General features: G+C 38.3%; 2 long non-coding RNA genes across 2 annotated transcripts; both read left to right on the plus strand.

Moving 5' to 3' along the window:
* The first annotated feature begins 4,989 nt into the window (after nucleotides 1-4,989).
* LOC139143329 (uncharacterized) lies at nucleotides 4,990-6,956 on the plus strand. The gene is made up of 3 exons (XR_011554574.1): nucleotides 4,990-5,129; nucleotides 5,803-5,960; nucleotides 6,451-6,956. It is a non-coding gene; the product is annotated as an uncharacterized lncRNA (long non-coding RNA).
* A 5,144-nt stretch (nucleotides 6,957-12,100) lies between these two features.
* Nucleotides 12,101-17,900, plus strand: LOC139143331 (uncharacterized). Its single transcript, XR_011554576.1, has 3 exons — nucleotides 12,101-12,182; nucleotides 13,614-13,768; nucleotides 17,375-17,900. It is a non-coding gene; the product is annotated as an uncharacterized lncRNA (long non-coding RNA).
* Nucleotides 17,901-21,535: the final 3,635 nt, after the last annotated feature.

Below are 21,535 nucleotides of genomic sequence, written 5' to 3' on the forward strand. Positions count from 1 at the left end.
TCTTTGTGGGCGAAGATTAGTGGAAACTAGTCCCGCTTTCCAGACCTTGTTCGCTTCGCTGACGCACTGTAAACCATCAAAGTAAAGTGCGCCACTGGCGGTAGGGACAAACATGTCGTGGAGCGAAGCGACTCGATGCTAAGACCAAAAAAATATAGTTTCTGCTCCTTGACATTCAACAAAACTGATGCGGCGACGCGGGTTTTTTTTGTTTTTTTTTTTTTCTTTTTTCCATTCTTTTCTTATTCATAAAATGCTTGTTTGCACTATTTGATGCAATAGTTACTGTCTTTTATCACTTGCTGCAACTTCCGTTTCCTCTTTAGCATTTTTGGACATTGAAACAGGGGTATTAAGGATACCTGTACCGATGAGTATGAACCCCCCCCCCCCCCAAAAAAAAAAAAAAAAAAATGACACGGGCGGTAACAAGAAACAAATTCAAACACTCTCTTTTTATGGCGCAACGCTTGCAGCGCACTTTTCTATAATTATTTTGTTGCAAGAGCGAGGCGACCGAGGTCTGGAAGTCGAGACTATTTAGAACCGAACCTTGGATACGAACTGAAAAGGTTTGCGATGGCTTAAGACCACAAGTATTTATTACATCACAGTAAAACTAAGCCTCCCTAGGTTGCTGGTGATAAATAAGAAACACTACATATATCTGCAAATCTTCACTCTTACAGACTGCCTATCTCTTGATTTGATTTCCAATCATAATTGTGATAAAGGTAGAATGCGCCTCACAGACAAACATTCGGACTCTAAAATTTTTATAGTACATGTACCTCGATCGACCACAAGAGTGGACTTACATTGGAGCTCATGAAGAGAAGGAAGTTTTCGCCTTCTTACTTTCGGGGAAATTGAAAATTTATTTTCCTATACAGCTAACAAAGGGATTACGGTCACTTTCAATTCAAACTATCCGTAAATTGAAATAATTTGTAATTCTGGTACCACAATTTGCACGGTGAACCCCAATATTTATAGATTTAGTGAGAAAACAGTTCAGCTTGAAGAAAACTTTGGCAAAAGTTTCATTCATAACCTTCAAGGAACATATTACAGTAACCTTAAATCAGACGAGAAAGAAAACAAACAGACTTTAGGGTGTCAATCGTAAATATTTGTGAACGTCGCTGGAGCGTATCAGTCAATGATTGTAACTTTTCAAAATATTCTTTACAGTTTTAATTCCATGAAACGTAAACTTTCTCCTGAAAGCATGGCGAAATCCGGGCCAAATATTAGCCTCCTATTACAGAAAGAATGGTACACAATACGCTTTTGTTATTGACAAGTGAATTCTGGTCCCGAGTATCATTCAGTTCTCAACAATAACATTGGAAATTACGCATATACAGGCAGTGTTGACGAGTTACATGTAAGAAATCATCTTACAAAGAGAATAAACCAGATATGAACTGAAAATGCTCACGTGTTTCAGTATAGATTGCAGTTGTCTGCGAATTTAAACGTTTGGCACATGTTTGCAACTTCATTGAAAGTGTGAGGATCAACATCATGAACACTATTCACAACTGCTTAATTTCATGGTCATAAAGTATATAGTAATTAGCTGAAATAAAAATACTAAATTTCTTTGACTATTGTCATTATATTACCACTTTATATAGCATGTGTAATTCCCTTTGGTCAAGTCCTTCAAGTTATATATGCCAAACTGTGAAAGGTCATTAGATATACAAATCATAAATTATCTGACATGAAAACGCAAAATATCTTTCACTTGTACAACATAATTGTCTCAGCAATATACATAGCAAGTTTCATAATTAGGGTCTTTCAAGTCTTATATCTCTAAGTTGAAAAGTTAATTAAATATTCAAACGTAAGTTTTGTCAACTCTTCAGCCATTTCAATCTAGATATATTCCCAATTAGGAAAGTTCGTTAAATATGCAAATTAGTATCAAGTTTATCTAAAACTGCTTAAACAACTTTTATGATTGTTATATCAGTGTATCTCAAATATGCATAGTAAGTTTCTTCAATTTTGATCATGCCAGTCCAGATATATATCATTACTTTGGAAAGTTCATTCAATATGCAAATAAGTGATCAGCTGAAGTAAAAATGCTCAATGTCTTTTAATAATGTTGTATTGCACTATCTTCCATGTACATAGTAAGTTTCAGTAACTTTGGTCAAGTCAATCAATATATAAAACCTCAATTAGGAAATTTCATTAATATGCAAACAGGGTATTGGCTGAAGTCAAAATGCTTTCAATATTGTTTTAACCTACTATCTTGAATGTACATAACATGTTTCGGCAACTTTGATCAAGTTCATCCGGGTATGTATTCCTAATTTGGAAAGTTCATTAAAAAATGCAAATTAAAAGTTGGCTGAAGTAAAAATGTTTAATGACTTTCAATAATGCTGTATCATGGTATCTTCCATGTACATAGCAAGTGTTGTCAACGTTTTGAAGGCAATCCAGGTATATATCCTTAGTTTTGGAAGTTCATTAATGTTCAAATTAGGAATTGGCTACAGTAAAAATGCTAAATGACTTTTTATAATGTTGTATCATAGTATCTTCCATGTACATAGCAAGTTTTGTCAACTTTTTGAAGGCAATCCGGGTATATATCCTTAGTTTGGGAAGTTCATTAATGTTCAAATTAGGAATTGGCTACAGTAAAAATGCTAAATGACTTTTAATAATGTTGTATCATAGTATCTTCCATGTACATAGCAAGTTTTGTCAACTTTTTGAAGGCAATCCGGGTATATATCCTTAGTTTGGGAAGTTCGTTAATGTTCAAATTAGGAATTGGCTACAGTAAAAATGCTAAATGACTTTTAATAATGTTGTATCATAGTATCTTCCATGTACATAGCAAGTTTCTTCAACTTAGGTCAAGGCAATTAAGATATATAACCCTAATCAGGAAAGTTCATTAAATATGCAAATTAGGAATTGGCTCAAGTCAAAATGCTAAATGACTTTCAATAATGTTAAATCATAGTATCTTCAATATACATACCAAGTTTCGTCAATTTTGATTGAGTCAATTAAGATATATATCCCTAATTACGAACGTACATCAAATACGCAAATTAGCAATTAACTTGCATGTAACACCTTTATGTCTTTCATGGCAGATGAATGCTTGTGTGATCAACATTTGTGGCAAATCTCATTCAATTCTGTCGAGTCGTTCTCATTGTATGTCTGTTTTTCCTTAAAATCATTAATTATGCAAATGAGCATAATATATGCAAGCCACACCCACCAAAAATTGATTAGTTCTTGCCATTTTCAAATTGAATCTATGTACTAAATTTGGTTTTGATCTGATGAGCTGTTCTTAAGATATCGGGCCCACAGACAGGCAGACAGACATCGCTGCGACATTAGCTCACGTGTGTGAACACGTGAGCTAAACATTATGCCATACATGTTCCACTGCTTGAATTCATCCAAACAAAATGGGTGACTTGCTGAGAGGGAGTTCTGTGATATTTATGAATCTTGGGTCAGAGCCTCGCTCTAACCACAGGGCCTCACAAGTGGCTATATAAGTCAATATTACAGCGTTTTTCTTTCTTTTTCAATGTTACAAATAAACTAGCTGAGCCTGAAGAGCACAACACTTGTGTAGCTGTCTTTTGTGTAGCTTGTATTGGCATGTATAGTGCGCCCTCAATAGGGAGTGTGATCATATGTAAATGCGACCTTTGATTCCGTGACCTCTAGCCATGCCTACTTCCCTCTCCATATGGCCGGCCATGCGTACAGACGTCGCTGTGTTTACTGACGTCGCTGTGTTTACTGTACTAATTTAGTACAGTAAGCATAGCGAGGACAGGAGGTAGGAATGGCTAGAGGTCACGGAACTAAAGGTCGCATTTACATATGATCACACTCCCTATTGAGGGCGCACTATACATACCAATATAAGCTACACAAAAGACCGCTAAGTGTTGTGCTCTTCAGGCTCAGCTAGTTTATTTGTAACATTGAAAAAGAAAGAAAAACGCTGTAATATTGACTTATATAGCCACTTGTGAGCCCCTGTGCTCTAACCTTAAACGCAAGTAGCTTGCTCCATTACGCTTCAAGGAGCTTTGTACGAACTAACGATAATTTCGCTCTTTGTCCTGAAGCAATTGTGATGTCCTGAATATTATACCACAGGGGCTCATAAGTGGTTATTGAAGTCAATCTTACAGAGTTTTTCTTTCTTTTTAAATGTTACAAATAAACCACTGCTACACTGCAGCTGAAGAGCACAACATTTGTGTAGCTGTCTTTTGTGTAGCTTGTATTGGCATGTATAGTGCGCCCTCAATGGGGTGTGTGATCATATGTAAATACGACCTTTAGTTCCGTGACCCCTCTAGCCAATTCCTCTGGCCATGCCTACTGGCCATGCGTACAGACGTCGCCGTGTTTACTGTACTAATATTTCCAAAATTAGTACAGTAAGCATAGCGAGGGCAGGGCAGGAAATAGGCATGGCTAGAGGTCACGGAACTAAAGGTCACATTTACTTTCTTTAATCACTTTATTGCATAACAACACACTTCGGAAAGTGCAGTATAGCAAGAACAAAACTAAACATTGCATAAAACATTGTTGTCTATTTACCTGCAGCTGCTGGGGGAAACATACGAGGACGCACTATACATGCCAATACAAGCTACACAAAAGACAGCTACACAAATGTTGTGCTCTTCAGCTGCAGTGGTTTATTTGTAACATTTAAAAAGAAAGAAAAACTCTGTAAGATTGACTTCAATAACCACTTATGAGTCCCTGTGATTATACATGGCCAAATTGAAAAGGAAAACCTATTCATCTTTTAGTCAACCGTGACATCAGCACCCAAGGGCAGATAATTTAACAATGCCCCCTACACCAATGAATGAAGCTGTCCTCTCTAAATTATAGGCATCTATTGATGGTTGAAATGTTTTTCTCAGGCTCAAAGGCTGTTCTGTTTTGCGTGACCCAGATTGGACTGCGCCAATGTGACATTAACATCTATGCTCGTCACCATAGACTGCTTATTCACAGCTGATCGTCAGTGTTACCAACTGGTTGGTTATTTGTTCTAAAGATTTGGCAAGTTTCTCGCAGTGGAAAAGGTAAAATATTGCCTTTTATATTTTATAAAGGTTTTACTTGTTTACCTACATGTAAATTGGTTTATATATCTTTAAATAATCCGTAAATTGAGAGAGCACGACTGAGTCCATAGTCAACCTTCGTTACTGATGACCAACAAAGAAAATGGACAAACATACATAAACAAACAGTTTTGTCAATTTATGGTGCAATTTGGCGTGGCTACACCACTTTTTAAATAAGGTTTTCGAAATTGCTTTATGTACTGAGTCTTTTGTGAAAGTTTTCGAAATTACAATATCACACAGGTACCAGGAATTGTCAGTGTGGTATACACAGAGAGGGCCCTTCTCTTTGTGTATACCACTCTGGCATTTCCAGGCGCCTGTGCAATGTAACAGTGACATTTTCGCGCATTTCTACACGCAAATTAATTGAATTAGTTTCCACTGCATTCAACTGCTAATCGTTAGAATTGGGCTGTTGTGCAGCATCTCAGAAACTGTTAGCCAATAGGTTGGCTGAATTTACCGTCATTATTGAATTATACACAATAGACTCCTAAAGTTGCTGTGAATAGTGACAATTATATTGACCAATCAGATGTAGCTGTCCGAGCCAGCTTTACTTCAGCGATTAGAATTAAGTGACTGTGATCTAATACTGTCTCTGTTATAATTTTATCATTTTCAGAGACGAAACTGTCCTGCTATCGCCCAACTATGAAGACACTGGTTGTTTTACTCATTACTCTCCTGATTGCGTCCGAGTTTGTTGTAGACAATACGGATGCTTTTGTTATGGTCGATGACGACCAGGGCGACAGTCGAGGCGGAATACATCTCAACAGAGTAAGGGTTTCTATATCATTGTGTCAATGAAATCCACGCATGCAAATCATCTTTAAGAGAATATTGAGAATACAACAACAGTCGGATTTATTGCACTTTCTTTGCAAAATTTAATCGTTAGATGATTGACAAACAAGTATAACAAAACTAGCCGCGTGGTGAGACAAAACCTTGGTTTGTGTCAGACTTTGCCTGCCCTGCGGACTTGTGTTCAAACTTACTCAGAAAATAAACCCAACGGTGCTATTCCAGTGTATATCAAAAGGGTGAAGAAGTTTTTTGCCCGGGCTACTTTTACAACAGTAAAAATCCTTGTCACTAGAGGGACCTTTCAGTCATCAAACTTGATATATACGAATTATCTGAGATTTAAGTTACTTTTCCACATTACTGAATGCCGGAAACTTCTCGGGCTCTTCCAATCTTGAATTATTAAACCTTTGGTTTTGAAATGATTTCATTTATTTAACCACCGTTTTGTAAATTCCAGGTCCACGACCAGGAAAAACCACCCCTTGGAAGGAAAAGATTAAACAGTCCATAGCGATAATGAACAGCGTTTTCAAAGACAACTCTGGGGAAGGACCTGAAGATGGATTGTTTCAAAATATACTCGACTATAGGAGTTTCATCAATGGCTTACATTACATTTTACATTTGCACCAACGATTTAGGATTGTATTCACTAATGACTTAAGAGTATCAAGCGCAATAAAGGGAAAGACAGGAGAAAATCTTTTGAATCATCACAACTAAGTATTGTATAAGCCTAAGCCGCAAACTCAATTATAAACATGTGTATTCTACTATATGCACTCAAATGAAAATATGGGACTTGTTATCGCGCTGTTCATCAAAAGAAGATAGCTTCCTATTTGCAATGCTGATATCTAAGTAACATAGTTATATTATTCAATTTTTAGCTAATATGTCGTCTGGATATTTCTTTCATTTCTAATCGTTTACAGCATGACATTAAAAAGCAAGCATAACGAGTGACAGTGTAGCGTCCATTTCTTTTTGGAAGTTGGAACTCAAGTGATTCTGAAAATGTTTTCGTAATATATTTATGACGTTCAGCGTGAGGAACAATTTATCAGGAGGATGATATACGTGCGATCATAGGAACTTTTTAAATGAATGAGTTCATTATTCCGTCATCAATTGAGCAACATTAGGGAGCGTTCAGTTATTATGGCCTGGGGTGGGCCGGCAAATTCTTCCTGCGCATCAGTCAAAATAAGTGAACCTCCTACCCATTGCACCAAAAAATTGATGACCCCGGTTATAATGGCATACAAAACAAGAACTTTATATTTGCATCAGTTTCTGACGAAGTTTCATTATTATTTCAAGGATGTTAAGGGAGTTAAAGTTAACCCAGGAAAAAACAGGATGAAATTGTTATCAATCATTATTATCTATTGTATAAATCTGTGCATTAAATTCAAGTTTCAACATCAGTATTTTACCACACGCTTTCCAAAAACATATTGAGCTTGCTACTGCGCAAAGACAACAGCTATGCTACTGTTGCTCTCGCCTCTCTTTTCCGAAGAGTGCCGACCATGAATCCTTCGGTAATTTTCGGATTTTCGCCAATTGTTAAGCGAAAGTATGTTCGGATAAGTTTGTGTTGTTGTTGTCGTGTGGTGCTGAGCAGAATTGACGTGTTGGCGAAAACGGGAGTGTTTTGAGCTTCAGGAAAATGAGTTTTACCGTTTTAAAAATTCCTCTCATATTTTTATGAATATATAATGAGTGTGTTTGAACCAAATTTGAAAGTCTTTTATCGATACTGTCTGGTTTTACTCAATGGTTTACGGTCAGTCAAACCCTATTTTACACGTGCGTTAAGGAAGGACATGTTTATGAAACTGCTGGCGTGTTATGTTTTGATTGGCGTGAAGCAGTGTTTCTGGCCTGAGAGCTCACAAAGTAACTATGGTTGCTACGCGACTGGCAGTACGATGCCATCTCGTCGTATTTTTCGCATAATCTCGTGTAATTATCAACCACAAACAAAGCCTCCAAAAAGTTTAACACCTTTGGAGCTCATTTTAATATGAAAAGCTAATAGTCTACCGAGACGACCATGGAACAAAAGGCATGCAAGCGTTGCGACTCTGTCCATGTTACTCTGTGCTTTTACGTAACGAAATGAAAGTTATATCTCAGAAACGAATTCCAGAATTGAAGCGCCCTCTGTAAGCGTGTGGTGGAAACGTTAACAAACTGCGTACGCATATCCACGCATCACCTGTCGCCATATCATAACTTTTTACAGCATAGACGATGCTTTCTTTTATACCATATCATGTATGTTAGCTTTTGACTAAAGGAACTGTGTGAGAAAATCGTGCGAACTTTCATGCGTGCGTGAGTGCTTCACGAACTCTACAACGTGTTGAGCGGTCTCAGTCAGAAAAATGTAACAACTTAGCCGGCTATTAAACCACTCTTTTTTGGGAGTGGAGATTTAGCCGAGTGGTTCTGTCTGTGGCCTCTCAGCTAGGCGACTGATGCCGTATGTTGTGGGTTCGAATCCGATTGAAAACTATCCGTATTTTCTACCCTGGGTTGGTAACACTGCTGGTGGACAGAATTGTCCCCGAGGTTATCGTTCGCCCAGTTAAAGCGATGAAATTCGTTTCTTCGCTTCGATAAAGTGTGTATGTGCGATGTATGATAGTGAGCATGCGTGCGTGAGTGCTTCACGAACTCTACAACGTGTTGAGCGGTCTCAGTCAGAAAAATGTAACAACTTAGCCGGCTATTGAACCACTCTTTTTTGGGAGTGGAGATTTAGCCGAGTGGTTCTGTCTGTGGCCTCTCAGCTAGGCGACTGATGCCGTATGTTGTGGGTTCGAATCCGATTGAAAACTATCCGTATTATAGTCTGCGAGCAACTCCTCAGACTAAACTAGCTTTGTGTGGCAGGGCTGTATGTTTCCGGCTATGTTTGGAGGCCTATTGCCGGTATTAACACACAACCCTGCCAACCAGAGCTACTTCTAAACTTGGTGGATACTTTTTGTAAATGATTAATCATAACAGAGCAGTATAGGTAATTGGCATTTCAGCGTCAAAACTAGTAGAATAGACTACCACTACATATACATAAAAAGTGTTAATAGTCTAAAACTGCTGAATTTAGTCTGTCTATGTGGGCTGAAATTCAGCAAATTTCAGTGGAATCAAACCCTGGATACGAACTTAAAGGTTTCCGACGGCTCAAGACTTTATTACATCATAGTTAAACTAAGCCTCCCTAGGTTGCTGGTTGCAAATAGGAAACACTTCATATATCCGCAAATCTTCACTCTTACAGACTACATAAGTATCTTTCGATTTGATTTCCAATCATAGATGTGATAAAGTTAGAATGCACCTAAGAGACCGATATCCGGACTCTAAATTTTTTACAGTACATGTACTTTGATTTACCACAACAGTAGACTTACTATGAAGCTCATGAAGTAAAGGAAGTTTTCGCCTACTTACTGTTGCGGAAATTGAATATTTATTTTCCCTATAGAGCTAACAAAGAATACAGGTCACTTTCAATTCCAACTATCTGTAAATTAAGATAATTTGTAACTCTTTTACCAAAGTTTGCACGGTGAAATCCAATATTTATTCTTGATTTTGAAAGAGAATGATTTAGCTTGAAAAACGTATGGGCAATAGTTTAAGTCCTTACTTTCAAGGTACATACAACCTTAAACCATGCAGACTAGAGAGCAAACAAACAAACATACTTTAGAGTGTCCATCTTTTGGGACTTGTCAGTTTGCTTTGGCCTAAGGGGCTGGTGGATTCATGGGGTACCCTGTTTTTGACTTTGGTGATAGGGGTCACTAAGTTTTTGAAATGCTCAATGAGGGGCCAGTGTGTTTTTGAATTTCAACAGGGGCCATACTTGCTTTAAAATGCATCGTGCCGGCCACGAATTTCATCTGAACACGATTGGAACTAATTTGGGATAATTGGATAGTAAAGTAATGTCGATTTAATCTACAAATGTTATCTCACCTGCTTTTCTTTTTATATTACACACTTGTTTTATGAGTAATTTGCGATATTGCAACATTCAGCTATATATAGCACCTAACACTTTTGAGAAATTTGCAAAATATGGAAATCCAATTATCCCAAATTAGTTCCAATCGTGCTTCTGTCAGTTGCGTTTTTCGACGCCCTTCAGGCGCGTTACTTTAATATATCAGGCATATATATATCAGAGATATCTGTATGTTTAATATTTTTCTGCGCGCCCTTCGGGTGCATTACCTTAAACTATCGGATATTTTTCAGCATGCCCTTCGGCTGCATGACTTTCATGTATCAGACATATATCAGATATATCTGGATATTTAACATTTTTCGGCGCGCCCTTTGGGCGCGGTACTTTAATAGATCAGAGATATATGTCAGAGATATCTTGATGTTTGCAAATTAGATTGAGTCTGTTTTGCAAAGTGTACTAATCATTATGAAATCTGAAGTTCATATGAAAAGCATGACAAATTCCTGATACTGTTCTGTTTTCTCTTTATGAATTCAGTATAAGAAAGCAACATGCACTAATATTTAAGTAATAATGTGCCCCTCCCGGCCCATAATGGACGAAAGTAAACTTTGCACGCCTCGTACATTATGTCGTGCAAAGTTTACTTTCGTCCATTATGGGCCGGGAGGGGGTACATTATTGCTATTATTTTATAGTTTTGGCAATGTCAGTGAATTTGTAGATGTAGAAAACGAATAAAAAGGAAATGCAAACGGAGTTTGAAGCCAGTCTGTACATCGTCCAGCATGATCGGCCCTAAATCTGTGTACATTTACGCACACTCCACACTGCACTATATACACGCGTTCAACACACAAAAAATAAGCAGCATATTCGTGGTTCGATTCGGAAAGAAAAACGATGTATTTTCGAAGGCAATGAAAAGAAATTGCATCCCTACCGTCTATATCGAACTCAAAACACCAATCTTCAATATCGTGTCATTCAGAGTACTAAAACACGTGAAATCCCAGCGATAAAGAAAACGGAATGTTCGCGGATAAATACCAACGCACGTTGCAGCGAGCTGTATGGTCAGCTGATCGATATGATCAGTATACGTCGCGTCGATAGTAGTAGAACATTGAATTGCAAACGATGTCGACAGAGTTCAAAAATATTATTCAAATGTTTAAAGTTCATTAAAAATTTCGTCCATAAAATTCATTTTCAATGGCTTCTTGAGATGAACTATCGTACTTCGGCGAACGGGAAAACTCGAGGTATAAACGGGTGCTTGAAAGGTACAGTTGACAAACATACTGGAGGGTCTTTGTCGGGAACTACACTGGCCACTGATGATGAAATTGTCGCCGATTACAGCCGATGCATTTAAACTAGGTAGCTGACCTTGGACCGAAACTTTGAATGACCCCGGAGTCATTTCCGTAGACGCTACCTGGTTGATGACAGCTGCCGTTGTTGTTGTGTTTCATTGAAGCACAGATATCCAACTTTTCCTTTTACCTTTGTCCCGCGTGGGAGGAGGGGGATCAGCCTGTTTTCGAAATATGGAATAGGCAGGTCACCCTGTTTTCTAAAGTTGAAACGGGGGGGGGGGGGTCAGCCACTTTTTGACGTTGGCAAAAAATAATCCACCGCCCCCAGACCGAAGAAACTGACCAGTCCCTTATGTGAGATAGAGCAGAGGAACAAACAAAATTGGTCTGATTGGCGGCGTGAAGAGGGAACAAGTACTGTGACATTTGTAACTCTTGGGTCAGAGCCTCGATGCTTACTTAAAATAATTCAAATAGCTAGCTCCAATACTATACGTTGCAAAGGGCTTTGTAAAAAACAAACAATAACTTCGTTCTTTTCCCGAAGCAATCGTAATGCTCTGAAAATCATACATGGACATCTTGAAAGGAGAAACCTATTCCACTTTGACAACAGCACCCTAGGGCAGATAATTGAACAATGCCCCTATACCAATGAATGCAGTTGTCTCTTTCAAATTATAAGCACATATTAGTGGAAGAAAATTTTCTCAGTCTCCAAGGCTGTTTTGCATGACCCCGAGTAGATTGCGCCAATGTTATATTATCTACGCTTGTCATCATAGACGACTGCTTATTTAAGCCTGGTAGTCAGTATACCAACTGGTTAAACTTGTTCTGAAAATTTGGCCAGTTTCTCGCAGGAAAAAGGTAAAATATTGTCTCCGGTATTTTATGAAGGTTTTATTTCTTTACTTGCTGCGGTTCCGTAGCCCTACCACTCCCTGGCTGTTTTTTTGTGGGGAGTGGGGACTACAGTTTAGTCAATTGAAAAAGTGCACAGTCGTGCACGATGAAAATCTTGCGGGGGGAAAGTGAGCGTTTTTCTTGCAATTCTCCAGAAAATTAAAACAACAAAAAATATCATAATCCGGAGTCGAGGTGCATCGATCGCCTACCTATAGAAGGATGCCTACGTAGATGACCATCTTCCTCTCCGTTTAGTTACTTTTTCGAGTTTTATCGAGCGGCTGCCGTGGAAAAATCCGCCATCATGGATATTAAACCGTTGACCTATGACGTCACATTCTGATATCGGGATCTCAATAAAAACATGTTTACAGCAATTAAAGTGAGTAAAAAATATTGTTGGAGAGTAGATTTGATGACGGAGCTGAAGCTTGCATACTAAACTAAGTATCGACCGAAAACACGTGTTTTTGTTGAGATCCCGATGTTAGAAAAACGCTCACTTCCCCCCCCCCCGCAAGATTTTCATCGCGCACGACTGTGCACATTTCAATTGACTAAACCGTAGCCTCCACTCCCGACAACAACCAGCCAAGGAGTGGTATGTTGGTTTATATTGCTTTCAAAACAATTGAAAGAGCATGGCTGGATGATCTTCAATTACAAACTCAACCTTCGAAACTGCTTACCGACAGAAGAAGTAGACGGACATCGATAAACAAACACTTTTGTCAATTAATAGTGCTATTCTGCATGGTTACATTACTTTTTAAATTAAGGTTTCGAAAGGGCTTGTTGTACTGATTGTTTTGTGACATTATTTGAAATTACAATATTACACAGGTGTGGAATTGCCATTGGGGTATACAAAGAGAGAAGGGAAGGTTTGACATTGACACGGTTCTGCTGGTAGGACCAAAGGGTTTTTACAAAGCGTCCCTTCAAAAGTGTTTGCAAGAGAAAAGTGACCCTCCCAAAATTTACATGAGTAACAAACAGTGACCCTCTACCTATGTGTCACAATCCATATCAAAGTCGTGTCTTACCCTCCCTTCTCTCTGTGTATACCACTCTGGCAATTCCAGGCGCCTGTGTAATATCACAATGGCATTTTCGCGCATTTCTATATACAAAATAATTGAATTAGCTTCTACTGTACTGTACTGATCATCGTTAGAATTGGGCTGATGTGCAGCATCTCAGAAGCTGTTAGCCAATTGGTTGGCTGAATTTACCGTTATTATTGAATTATACACAATAGACTCCTAAAGTTGCTGTGAATAGTGACAATTGACAAATACGACATTACCTTCCGAGCCAGCTTTACTTCAGCAATAAGAATTAAGTGACTGTGATCTAATACTCTCCCTGTTGTAATTTTATCATTTTCAGAGACGAAACTGTACTGGTATCCCCCAACTATGAGGACGCTGGTTGTTTTGCTCATCACTCTCCTGATTGCGTCCGAGTTTGTTGTAGACAATACGGATGCACAAAATTTGGGCCCTGAAGATGACAACGAGCGCAGCGGAATACATCTCAACAAAGTACGGGTTTTTTTTATATCATTGTGTATCATTGTGTCAATGAAAGCCATGCACGAAAATCGTCTTTAACAGAATACTGAGACTAGAACAACGGTCGGAATAATTATGTATCACAGATATATTCCAGAGATATCTTGATGTTTACAAATTGAGTCTGTTTTGCAAAATGTACTTATTGTTATGGAATTTGCACTTCATATGAAAAGCATGACAAATTCCTGATACTTTAATTTCTGTTTTCTGTATGAGAATTCAGTATAAGAAAGCAACATGCACTGATATTTAAGCGATAATGTGCCCCTCCCGGCCCATAATGGACGAAAGCAAACTTTGCACGACATAGTGTACGAGGCGAAGCCAAATACATTATGGAGTGTAAAGTTGTCTTTTGTCCATTATGGGCCGGGAGGGGGTGCATTATTGCTATTATTTTATAGTTTTGGTTATGCCCGTGAATTTGTAGATGTAGAAATCGAATAAAAAGGAAATGTAAACTGAGTTTTAAGCCAGTCTGTACATCGTCCAGCATGATCGGCCCTAAATCTGTGTACATTTACACACACTCCACACTGCACTGTATACACACGTTCAATACACACAAAATGAGCAGCATATTCATGGTTCGATTTGGAAATAAAAAATGTATTTTCGAAGGCAATAAAAAGAAATTGCATCCCTACCGTCTATATCGAACTTATAACACCAACCTTCAATATCGTGTCATTCAGAGAACTAAAACACGTGAAATCCCGGCGATAAAGGAAACGGAATGTTCGCGGATAAACACCAACGCCTGTTGCAGCGAGCTGTATGGTCAGCTGATCGATATGATCAGTATACGTCGCGTCGATAGTAGTAGGACATTCAATTGCAAACAATGTCGACAGAATTCAAAAATATTATTCAAATAAAAATGTTTAAAGTTCATTAAAACTTTCGTCTATAAATTTCATTTTCAATGGCTTCTTGAGAGAAAGTATAGTATTTTGGTGAACGGGAAAACTCGAGGTATAAACGGATGCTTGAAAGGTACAGTTGACAAACATACTGGAGGGTCTTTGTCTGGAACTACAGTGGAAACCGATGATGAAAGTTGTCGCCGATTACAGTCGGTGCATTTAAACTAGATAGCCGAGATGTAATGTCATTGGAGAGCCCACTGTGGTCATGATTGTTGGTCGTAGTTGACCTTTGACCGAAACTTTGGATGACTCCGGAGTCATTTCCGTAGACGCTACCTGGTTGATGACAGCTGCCGTTGTTGTTCTGTTTCATTGAAGTACAGATATCCCACTTTTTCTTTTACCTTTGTCCCGCGTGGGAGGAGGGGGATCAGCCTGTTTTCGAAATGTGGAATAGGCAGGTCACCCTGTTTTCTAAAGTTGAAACGGAGGGGGGTCAACCGCTTTTTGACGTTGGCAAAAATTAATCCACCCCCCCCCCCCCAGGCCGAAGAAACTGACCAGTCCATTATGCGAGATCGAGCAGTGGAACAAACAAAATGGGTCTGATGGGCGGCGTGAAGAGGGAACAAGTACTGTGATATTTATGAATCTTTGGTCTGAGCCTCGATGCCTACTTCAAATAACTCAAATAGCTAGCTCCAATACGTTGCAAAGGGCTTTGTACAAACCAATAATAACTTCGTTCTTTTCCGAAGCAATTGTGATTTCTGAAAATCATAAACTGATATCTTGAAAAGGGTAACCAATTCATCTTTTTGTCCACCATGACAACAGTACCCTAGGACATATAATTGAACAATGCCCCTATACCAATGAATGCAGTTGTCTCTTTCAAATTATAAGCAGCTATTGGTGGAAGTAAATTTTCATAGGCTGTTTTGCGTTATCCGAGTAGATTGCGCCAACATTATATTATCTACTCTCGTCACCAAAGACTGCTTATTTACGCCTGGTCGTCAGTGTTACCAACTGGTTAAATTTGTCCTGAAGATTTGGCAAGTTTCTCGCAGTGAAAAAGGTAAAGTATTGTCGCCTGTATTTTATGAAGGTTTTACTTCTTTACCTACATCAGCTGCTACATGTACATTGGTTTATATTGCTTTCAAAACAATTGAAAGAGCATGGCTGGGTGATCTTCAATTACAAACTCAACCTTCGTTACTGATTACCGACATAAGAAATAGACGGACATCGATAAACAAACAATTTTGTCAATTAATAGTGCTATTCAGCATGGTTACAGTACTTTTTAAATTGTTGTACTTTGTGTTTTGTGACATGATTTGAAATTACCATTGGGGTATACAAAGAGAGAAGGGAAGATTTGACATTGACACGGTTCTGCTTGTAGGACCAAAGGGTTTTTATAAAAGTGTCATTCAAAAGTGTTTGCAAGAGAAAAGTGACCCTCCCAAAATTCTACATGAGCAACAAACAGTGACCCTCTACCTATGTGTCACAATCCACATCAAAGTCGTGTCTTACCCTCCCTTCTCTCTGTGTATACCACTCTGGCAATTCCAGGCGCCTGTGTAGTATCACAATGGCATTTTTGCGCATTTCTATATACAAAATAATTGAATTAACTTCTACTGTACTGTACTGATCATCGTTAGAACTGGGCTGATGTGCAGCATCTCAGAAGCCGTCAGCCAATTGGTTGGCTGAATTTACCATTGAATTATACACGATAGACTCCTAAAGTTGCTGTGAATAGTGACAATTGACAAATACGACATAACCTTCCGAGCCAGCTTTACTTCAGCAATTAGAATTAAGTGACTGTGATCTAATACTCTCCCTGTTGTAATTTTATCATTTTCAGAGACGAAACTGTACTGGTATCCCCCAACTATGAGGACGCTGGTTATTTTGCTCATCACTCTCCTGATTGCGTCCGAGTTTGTTGTAGACAAGACGGATGCACATAATTGGGGCCCTGAAGATGACAACGAGCGTAGCGGAATACACCTCAACAAAGTACGGGTTTTCTATATCATATATCATTGTGTCAATAAAATCACTGCACGCAAATCATCTTTAACAGAATGCTGAGACTAGAACAACGGTCGGAATAATTCCACTTCGATTGCTAAATTCAATCGTTAGATGATTGACACACATGTATCTGTGTCAGATTTTGCCTGCCCAGCGAACTTCTTTTCAAACTATCTCAGAAAATAAAACCCACAGTGCTTTTCCAGCGTATATCAAAAGGGTGAAGAACAATCTGATTAAAACCAGATGTAGAGTGTGGCGACGTTTATACTTACGCGGTATTCTCTTGCTGTCGCCTCTCGAGAGGCGACAGCAAGAGAATACCGCGTACGCGTAAGTAGACGTCGCCGTACTCCACACCTGATTTTAATCAGATTGGGTGAAGAAGTGCTTTTCCCGGGCTACTTTTAATACTACAATAGGAAACAATTATCGACACTTGTACAGGGATCCTTCAGTCATCAAACTTATAACTCTACAATATCATGAACGACTCTACTAAATACGAATTATCTGAGATTTAAGTTACTTTTCCACTTAAGTGAATGCCGGCAACGTTTCGAGCTATCCCAACACTGAATTATTGAACCTTTGTTCTTTAAACGATTTCTTTCAATAAACCGAATCATTTTGTAAATTCCAGGCCCGCGACCTGGAAGCTCCACCCCGTGGATGGACACCCCATGGATTGAAAAGACATCGTCCATAGCGACAATGAACAACGTTTTCAACGGTACACAACCCTGTCGGCCGGACCTGAAGATGGATTGTTTCAGAATATACTCGACTATTAGAGTCTTGTTACTAGCTTACATTGCATTTTACATTTGCACCAATGATTTGAGATTGTGTTCACTAATGATTTAGGGGTATCAAGCGAAGAAAGGGGAAGGACAGGAGAAAATCTTGTGAATCATTACCACTATTGTATAAGCCTGAGCCGCAAATTTAATTTTCAACATGAGTATGCTACGGTATGCACTCCAATGAAAATTATCGCGTTGTTCATTAAAAGAAGATAGCTTCCTACCGGCAATATTACAATGCTGATATCTGATATATCTATATCTAACATTGTGATATTATTCAATTTATAACTAATATGCCGTCTGGATATTTCTTTCATTTCTAATTGCTTACTGCATGGCATTAAAAAAGCAAGCATAACAGGTGACGGTGTGGCGTCTATTTCTTTATGGAAGTTGGAACCGAGGTGATTCTGAAGTAGCTTTCGTTATATATTTATGACTATCAGCGTGAGAAACAATTTATCAGGAGGATGACATACGCGCGGTTATAGAAACCTTTTGAGTTAATTGGTTCCTTATTCCGTCATCAATTGTGCAACATTACTCAAAAGTTATCAAGAAGTCCTGAAATTTCTGACAGGTATTTCACATTCAAAGTTTTGACAATTTTAAAACTTATTATTGCCAGTAAGATAGCTCTTCTGAATGCAATAAAAACTGCCAAATGATCAAGTAAAACCATATTTTAAAGTATAAAATGTGCCCTGTGCATAGTTCCTCAATATTTATGGTCCGATCTAAGGGAGTTTAGTGACAAAGATATTCGGAACTATTTACGAAGCGAGTTGTATGAATTCCTCTCAGTCCGTCACAGTTCACATCGTGCAAGTACAAGATTACAATTTGTGCTGTCAAGTGACCCAAGGCCTGTTTCTGATTGGTCACTGCGTACGATGATTAGAGCTCAGTTTAACATCACTGACACGTTCTGGAACAACTCATTCCATTATTCCCCCCCCCCCCCGCGCCCGCTAATGTTCCCCTGATTTCTAAGGGACTTTTCATATGGACGAGCAGACACAACAAGTTCACCAGATAGAAAGAGGAGCATGGCCATTATCGCAACATCAAAACCCCTCCCTGTACGTTGACGGTGAAAGTTACCTAACATTAAGTTTGTAACGTATACAAGAAGACAGTCAACCATTTTCTTAATATTTTATTGACACTGATTAACAGTGTCCTGCAGCATATTGAAATACATTTGCACAAATGCTTCGATATTGTACCAATATTGTACAAATTGTACAAATCTGAATCGCAACTCAATTTTCAACATGTGTTATCTACTGTATGCACTCGAATGAAAATCTGGGACTTATTATCCCGTTTTTTATCAAAAGAAGATAGCTTCCTACTCGCAATGGTACATCGCTGATGTACTTGTAACATCACGATATTATTCAAGTTATAACTAATATGCAGTCTGGATATTTCTTTCTTTTCTAATTGTTTACAGCATGGCATTAAAATAGCAAGCATAACGAGTGACAGTGTAGCGTCCATTTCTTTATGGAGGTTGGAAGTGATACTGAAATAGCTTTCGTAATAAATTTATGACTGTCAGCGTGAGAAACAATTTATCAGGGGATGATATACGTGCGATCACAGGAACTTTTTGAGTTAATCAGTTCATTATTCCGTCATCAATTGCGAAACTCTGAAGTTATCAGGAAGTCCCGAAATTTCTTAAGGTATTCTACATTCAAAGTCTTGACAATTTTGAAAACTATTATTGCCGTCACGATATTTCTTCTAAACACGATAAAAACTGCCAAATAATTAAGTAAAACCATACTTTGAAGTAACAAATGTGCACCATGCATATTTCTCCAATATTTATGATCCGATGTAAGGCAGTTTTGGGGCTAAATACGAGAACTGTACGAAACGAGTTATATGAATACCTCTCAGTCCCTCACAGTTCGCATCGTGCAAAAGGAATAGTAAATCTGTGCTGTCAAGTGACGCAAGGCCTGTTTCTGATTGATCACTGCGCACGATGATTAGAGTTCAGTTACATGACTGAAACATTCTGGAACAACTCATTCCATTAAACCCCACCACCAACCACCCCATCCCCCCGCTAGTGTCCCCTGACTTCTAAGGAATCTTCAATATAGTCGAGCCGACACATCAAGTAAACCAGATAGATGAAGGGCATGGCTATTATCGCAACCCCAGAACTCCTCTGTACCGTGATGGTGAAAGTTACCTTTCATAAACTTAATAACGTACGCAAGAAGAAAGCCAGCCGTTTTCTACGCATTTTACTGACAATAATTAACAATGTCCTGCAGCATATTGAAATGACTTGAAGCGCGAGGTTGTAAGTTGACAAAGGGCATCAGGAGGTCGGATAAATAATCAAATTTCCACAGATGCTACAAAGCCATCTCAAAAACATTTTTGTACTTTCTAGTCATCACTTTATTTTTATCGTCCCGATTTCATAAACACAATGGTATCTGTTTTTACATATTTGATCGGCTATGCTTTAAAAATGGTCCGTCGTTCTCAAATGTTTGACGCATCTTTTCAAATTGACATATGATACCTCAAGCTGAAGCATGGTAATAAGTAAAAGATCTTCATGGAATTACCTTAATTAGAACTTGCTATTTCAAGTTTAAGATGGCAAAGTTCTCAGAAACATCAGAGCATTGATCTTTTCTTCACGGTATATAAAGACTATTGCAAGTGATAGGCGCAGACCGTTCAATACTGGACCTCTTTTCAGGTAGGATGCGCTTTGAAAGTGTAAGAACTGAAGTAAAATGGCTGTGTTAAATCCGCACTTTACCATAGCACTGATCATTCACAGCTGTCTTCAGTGATACCGGTTGATTGGATTTGTTTCGAAGATTTGGCAACTTTCTCGCAGTGAAAAAGGTAAAAAAATGCTATATGTTATTCTCAAAGATTTAACATGTCCATACGAACATACGCTGCATTCCTGGTTCAATTTTGTTTAAAAGTGACCAGTTAAAAAAACAAAAACAAAAAACGAAAACAGTGCATATCTTGGTTATCATGAACACAAGAACAACAATTTAAGCCCACATCAGCGCTGAGGGATATAAACAGAATTCGCATAAGTAAACGTGCAACAGCTTTTAGAGAAGTAATTTTACTTTCCGAAAAACATAGTGTCTACAAAACTGTGACTCTTTGAACCTTGCCCTATTCCAAGGAATTCGTTTCCTTGCACGCGAATATGACAAGAAATGTAGATCCATACCTAAAGCTAGCCCTCTTGAAAAGCTAGCAGATTAAAAACAATGCTTTAACCACAGTGTCAGTAAGGGTGTTTTGCTAAAACGAACTTCAAAAATTCGGGAACCTAAGTTGACAACATGATTAGTTTAGGTTTCATGATGACATGTTTTCTCAAGTTCAAGAATTACAGAAATACATTTGATTTTGTCGTTCCACCGTCCATGGAGTGACTGTGATCTAACGCTGGTCCTGGTGTATACTTATCGTTATCTAGCCGCCGACCATAAAGACCTTGTTTCTCGCACTCATTATTCTTCTAAATTGACTGGTCTAAGACTTGTCTATAGGAGTATTGTTAATAGTTTGCACAAAAAAGTTTGCATCCAAACGATCTTTTATTGTAATAAATCAAGTTGTTCTGTCCAATTACAGCCTCTGAGAAGCCATGCACAGCCTTCTGTATGGAAAAGAGTGAATAGTCCATAGCGACATTGAACGGTTTTTTTGAGATAACGCACCCCTGTTGACTTGACGTGAAGATGGATTGCTTTAGAAGATACTCCACTGTTTTAAGATGTTCAATGCATTAGGAGACTCAATCATAACGAAAACTTTTAGAAAGAGTAATAATCTTAAAAAATCATTATAATCACTTGTCTAAATTCAAATTTCAACATAGTATTATTGTTCAATGAGTACTCGAAAGAAAATCTGGAATTTGTTACTACATTGTTCATCAAGAAGAATACTTTTTCTGCTTGCAATGTTAAAATGTT

This window comes from Ptychodera flava, chromosome 11 (genome assembly GCF_041260155.1).
Source record: "Ptychodera flava strain L36383 chromosome 11, AS_Pfla_20210202, whole genome shotgun sequence".
Lineage (NCBI taxonomy): Eukaryota > Metazoa > Hemichordata > Enteropneusta > Ptychoderidae > Ptychodera > Ptychodera flava.